At 39.6% G+C, this 6,777-nt stretch overlaps 1 pseudogene; it reads right to left on the bottom strand.

The window, feature by feature from the left end:
* Positions 1–1,224: 1,224 nt before the first annotated feature.
* Positions 1,225–6,777, bottom strand: part of LOC105534536 — a 17,227-nt pseudogene continuing 11,674 nt past the window's right edge.

Here is a 6,777-nt window from a genome sequence, read left to right as displayed (position 1 = left end):
TCTGAGAGTCCCAATTTAGTCCTATTATGGCTGTATAATTGTTAATAACACCAAATTATCAAAATTGCCTGGATTCAGATGATAAATTAAGTGGTTACCTTATTTAGCCACTGGGAAACCACTGAAGAGTTATTACCAGGGGATTAACACAGCCAGACTTACAGTCTGGAAAGAGATCCTTGGCTGCATCCTGAAAAGTGCATTTAGGGGGCTGTAGGACTACGGGAAGGAAGATCAGTTAGGATACTGTTGCAAAGTTTACGGGAACTAAGGCAGTAGCAATAGGGTTAGAGTAGAGACAAGAAAGAAGATGGATATGGAAAAGCAGGTTTGGACATTCATGTAAGATAAGTTCGAGGCATTTTAAGACAGAGATGAGTTATTGTGATGCCATTTGTAGAAAGTTCTAGAGCAGCACTATCCAATAGAACTTTTGGCATTGACAGAAATGTTTTATATTTGTTCTGTCCAGTATGGTAACCAGTAAGCACATGTGGCTAGTGGGAACTTCAAATTAAGTTTTAAGTTATATTAAGTATTAATTAACTTAAATTTATGGAATAGCCATATGTGTCTAGTGGCTTTTGTATTAGGCAGCACAACTCTAGATATTTATCTGCTAGGGTATGAGAGAGACCTGGGCTAAAGTGTAATATTGTGAGGGATCAGTTAGGTGCCAACTTAATAGATGCACTGGCCAGAGGAGCTTGGATATTGAGAAAAGAGCAGAGTACCATATTTAAGGGATTGACAGAGGAGGAGAAGACTGAAAAGGAAGGCTAAAGATTAGTCAAAGGGTTGGGGAAAGGCCTAGGAGAGGAAGCTGGTTTGGTAATCAAAGAGACTGACGGTGTCAAGGAGTGCTTAACAGTGATGAAAGATTTTATGCTTTATGTACTTACCAACTAAGATAAAGACACTTTGGAAATACTGAAGTAAAGTGATTATAGAGGTAGAATTATATATATATATAAAATATATAATATATATTTTGAGACATTATATAGATTATATATATATATATATATATATATACACACACACATCTTTTAATTGTCATTTTATAGCTCCCCACCATAGCTGCCCTTCATCCTTACCTTCGATGATGACATTTGCTGGCTTCAGGGGAACCAGGGAACAAAGCTGGGACCTGGCAGCCCCACTACGCTGCCAGCTGGGGAGTGCAAGTCACAGTTACAAATTATCACAACAATTAGTGCCTTTACTTGGGGGATCTGCAAATTGAGGAGGCCCCAGCTCCTCATTGTACAGGGGTCTATTTGGCAGTGACCTTTCTCTGGATATGATGATATTCCTTCAGCCTGAGGGAATTGATGTTGATGAACCCGGTGGCATCAATTGGCTCATAATCACCCTGCAAGTTCATGCTCACCAGTTCCTCATTGTAGAGAGACAGTGGGAACTCCTGGCCAAGGATGTACACCTGGTCCTTGAGGACAGCCACCTGCACTTTCCCTTCCACTCGCTCCTGGGACTTGGCGATGCTATGGCGGACAAATTCACACTCAGGGCTGTGCCAGAAACCAGTATACATCAGCTTAGCAAATTTCAAACCCAGGCCTTGTTTGATTTGGCGCACTTCCCGGTCCATGGTGAAGGCCTCCATATCTAAATAGGTGTGGTAAAGGATGGTGCCTGTGGGGTCTCGCAGATACCTCAAGACTTCATTCTAATGAAGCGGCTCTCTACGATGTCAGTGCGGCCCACACGGTGCTTGCCTGCAACTTGACTCAGGTACCATGAGGAGCTCCAAGGAGGTCTGGTGAGTGGTGCCATCCTTGACGTTGGTCATCTTCACGGGTCCCCTTTTGTGAACTCGATCTCAAGAATGTCAGGGGCGTTGGGGGCGTTCGCCGGGTCCTGGGTCTTCGTGTAGAGACCTGGAGGTGCTTGGTTTTTGGTATTTTGATGGGCTTAGGCGTTGATTAAGGGGAGATACTGTAGGTGAAGACTTTTCTCTGAGAGTAAAGTTATACAGACTCTATAAAGGTTGAAATATGAAAACTCAGTCTCATTTTGCCACCTTCTACCATGCCCAAATCCTTAAGGAACTGCATAGCTGACTTCTTGATGCAGCTATTTTCCTAAGAATTGATGGCTTGTGCCAGCCAGGAAGGAAACCTGCTTCACAGGTATAAGGAACTGCTTTTTTTCCCCCTTCTTTGGTGATGTAAGGCAAGAACCTGGAAGTTTGTTCACCATTTCAGTAGGGCAACTGCAGTGAGGGGCCAGCAATGAAAGAAAGGTGGAACCCAAGAAAGGAAGACAGAATCAAAATATCCTCTGCCCTTCCCATCCCCAAATAAGAATAATTGTTGAAGCAAAACTTACAGATAAAAGTTTATTTTAGGAGCATTAGGACTGGAAAGATGCAAACAGCTATGTGTTGATCTGTAAACTTTCTTTTGGAGGGAGGGTCAATATGATGTGGTGGAATAAATAATTGAACTGGATTTCCATTCAGTAGACTTGAGTTCTAGTGTTGTTTCTATTGTTGATAAACCAAGTGGCCTCAGTATGCATGCCACTTAGTTATTTGGATCACAGTTACTTGTAAAAGTAGATTAGTGTTCAAGTTTATGTTTTTTTAACTTTAAAACTCTATTAGGGTAAAGTTCAAATTAAGGTAAAGTTAAAACTCTATTAGCCAAGTTAAAATGATATCTAACATGCTAAAATAAATCTGGTTGCATGAAACCCATGTCAAATTTTGTTGACCTACGTGATAAAATTTTACTCACTGTTTCAATGGATGCATTTTCAATGACTTTATAAGATACCAGTGTTAAAATGGATAGTATGGAGATACACTGAGTTATGGAAAGTGAAAAAAAAGTAAAATACATAAGGAATTATTTTCAAATTATTTTTTAAAGCCACTCCACAAATAATGAGATTTTTTCCAGGCTGAGAACCTGTATGACAAGTTTCAGTTCAAAGAAACTATTGAAGGTTTCTTAATGGTGCCTGGAGGGGTAGACAGTGTAGTGGGTTAAAGTATGCAATATTTTCAATCTTTGGTTTCAAATTTTATTCCATTTAAAAAAAGAAAGAAAAATATTAGGGTTTTCCAGAGAAACAGAACCAATAGGATATATAAAGAGATACATAAGAGGGGGTTTATTATAGAAATTGGCTCACAGGATTATGGAGGCCAGAAGTGCCATAACTGACTGCAAGCTGGAGAACCTGGAAGGGGGAGTTCTTATGTCAGAGAGCAGGAGAAAATGGACATCCCAGCTCCAGAAGAGAGAGTGAATTTGCCATTTCTCTACCTTCTGCTTCTATCTGGCTCTCAAAAGACTGAGTCATGCTCACCCATATTGATGACAGCAATCTTCTTCACTTGGTCTACTGACTCCAAGGCTCATCTCTTCTGGAAACATCCTCACAGACACACACACAATGTTTCACCAGCTACCTAGTTACCCCTTCACCCAGTAAAGTTGGCACAGAAAAAAGATAAAGAAAGAAAGAGAGAGGCAGAGAGAGAGAGAGAGAAAACAGAAAGAAGGAAAGAAGGTAAGAAATTTGCAAGGAAAGACAAAAAATGAAAGGAGAAAAAAGAAAAAGGAAGAAAGAAAAGGAAGAACGAAGGGAAAATAAATTAGCTGTGTATTGTTGCAAGAAAAGTTTGGCGTGGTAGAACATAATAACTAGAGTTTTAGTACTTAATCCTCCGTTAACTGTGTGACCTTGTGTAAGTAATCACACATCTCTGGACTTTTTCTCGTCAGATGAGGGGTTTGAACCAGAAATTTTTTAGGGTCCCTTCCAACTCTACAGTGTTACAACATTTATGATGTAACTCATATGGCCCAAGACTGTTGATTTGTGTTGTTCAGAAAATGCCAAAAAATAGTACAGTCATGTGCCACATAATAATATTTCAGTCAACTATGGATGGCATATATGACAGTGGTCCTTTAAGATTACAATGGAATGGCACGTTTCTATTGCCTAGTGATGTCATAGCTGCCATAATGTCATCATGCAACACCTTACTCACATGTGTGTAGTGATACTGGTGTAAACAAACCTACCATGCTGCCAGTCATATAAAAGTCTAGCACATACAATTATGTACAGTACATAATTCTTGGTAATAATAATAACCAACCATAGTACTGGTTTATGTATTTACTATGCTTTTTATTGTTATTTTAGAGTATGCTCATTCTACTTATATATAAAAAATATTAACTGTAAGACAGCCTCAGGGAGACCCTTCAGGAGACATTCCAGAAGAAGGCATTGTTATCATAGGAGATGACAGCTCCATGCGTGCTATCGCCCCCGCAGACCTTACAGTGGGACAAGTTGTGCAGGTGGAAGACAGTGATATTCATGATCCTGATCCTGTATAGGCTAGACTTGTGTGTGCTTGTATCTTAGTTTTTTAACAAAAAGTGTAAAAAGTGAAATGAAAAATTAATAGAAAAAAGTATATGGAATAAGGATAAAAAGAAAGAAAATATTTTTGTATAGCTGTACAATGTGTTTGTGTTTGTTGTTGTTGTTGGTGTTGTTTGAGATAGAATCTCACTCTGTTGCCCAGGCTGGAGTGCAGTGGTGCGGTCTTGGCTCATTGCAACCTCCACCTCCTGGGTTCAATTGATTCTCCTGCCTCAGTTTCCTGAGTAGCTGGGATTACAGGTGCCTGCCACCATGTCCAGCTAATTTTTTGTGTTTTAGTAGAGATGGGATTTCACCATGTTGGTCAGTCTGGTCTCGAACTCCTGACCTCGTGATCTGCCCACCTCGGCCTCCCAAAGTGCTGGGATTACAAGCATGAGCCACTGTGCCTGGCCCAGTGTGTCTGTGTTTTAAGCCAAGTGTTATTATGAGAGTTAAAAGTTAAAAAATTAGTTTATAAAGTAAAAGAGTTACAGAAACTAAAGTTAATTTTATTGTTGAAGAAAGAACATTAAAAAATAATGTTACTATAGCCTAAGTATACAGGGTTTATAAAGTCTACAGTGGTGTAGGGTAATGTCTTAGACCTTCACATTTACTCACCGATTCACCCAGGGCAACTTCCAGTCATGCAAGCTCCATTCATAATAAGTGACCTATACAGACATACCATTTAAAAATCTTTCATCCTGTATTTTTTCTTTCTCTTTTTTTAAGAAATAGGTTTGGAGGGTTTTTTGTCCTTCAACATTTAAGTTTGGGGTACATGTGCAGGACATGCAGGTTTGTTACATAAGTAAATGTGTGCCATGGTGATTTGCTGCGCAGATCATCCTATCACCTAGGTATTAAGCCCAGCATCCGTTAGCGGTTCTTCCTGATGCTCTTCCTCCCCACAACCGCTCCTCTGACAGGTCCCACTGTGTGTTTTTTGCCCGCATGTGTCTATGTGTTTTCGTCATTTAGCTGCCACTTATAAGTGAGAACATGCAGTATTTGGTTTTCTGTTCCTGTGTTAGTTTGCTGAGGATAATGACTTCCAGTCCATCCATGTCCCTGGAAAGGACACTATCTCATTCCTTTTTATGGCTGCATAGTATTCCATGGTGTACATGTATCACATTTTCTTTATCCAGTCAATCACTGACAGGCATTTAGGTTGATTCCATGTCTTTGCTATTGTGAATAGTGCTGCAGTGAACATATTCATGCAATGAAAACAGCATATATCCTTATAATAGAATGATTTATAATCTTTTGGGTGTATACCCAGTAATGGGATTGCTGGGTCCAATGATATTTCTGCCTCTAGGTATTTGAGAAATCACACTGTTTTCCACAATGGTTGAACTAATTCACACTCCCACCAGCAGTGTAAAAGCATTCCTTTTTCTCCACAACCTGGCCAGCATCTGTTGTGTTTTGACTTTTTAATAGTAGCCATTCTGACTGACATGAGATGGTATCTCGATGTGGTTTTGCTTTGCATTTCTCTAATTATCAGTGATGTTGAGCTTTTTTTCATATGTTTGTTGGCTGCATGTATATCTTCTTTTAAGAAGTGTCTGTTCATGTCCTTTGCCCACATTTTAATGGGGTTCTTTGCTTTTTTCTTGTTTGTTTAAGTTGCTTGTAGATTCTGGATATTAGACCTTTGTCAGATGGATAGACTTCAAAAATTTTCTCCCATTCTGTAGGTTGTCTGTTCACTGTGATGATAGTTTCATTTGCTGTGCAGAAGCTCTTTAGTTTAATTAGATTCCATCTGTCAATTTTTGCTTTTGTTGCAACTGTTTTTCGCATTTTCATCATGAAATCTTGCTCATGCTTATGTCCTAAATGATATTGCCTAGATTTTCTAATAGAGTTTTTTAAGTTATACTTTATGTTCTAGGGTACATGTACACAACGTGCAGGTTTGTTACATGTGTATACATGTGCCACGTTGGTGTGCTGCACCCATAACTCGTCATTTACATTAGGTGTGTCTCCTAATGCTATCCCTCCCCGCTCCCCCGACCCCATGACAGGCCCTGGTGTATGATGTTCCCCACCCTGTGTCCAAGTGTTCTCATTGTTCAGTTCCTACCTATGAGTGAGAACATGAGGTGTTTGGTTTTCTGTCCTTGTGATAGTTTGCTGAGAATGATGGTTTTCAGCTGCATCCATGTCCCTACAAAGGACACAAACTCATCCTTTTTTATGGCTGCATAGTATTCCATGGTGTATATGTGCCACATATTCTTTATTATTATTATTATTATACTTTAAGTTCTAGGGTACATGTGCACAACGTGCAGGTTTGTTACATATGTATACATGTGCCATGTTGGTGTGCTG

Source organism: Mandrillus leucophaeus, unplaced genomic scaffold, assembly GCF_000951045.1.
Source record: "Mandrillus leucophaeus isolate KB7577 unplaced genomic scaffold, Mleu.le_1.0 Scaffold136, whole genome shotgun sequence".
In the NCBI taxonomy this organism is placed as follows: domain Eukaryota; kingdom Metazoa; phylum Chordata; class Mammalia; order Primates; family Cercopithecidae; genus Mandrillus; species Mandrillus leucophaeus.
This window is presented reverse-complemented; position numbering and strand designations above follow the sequence as displayed.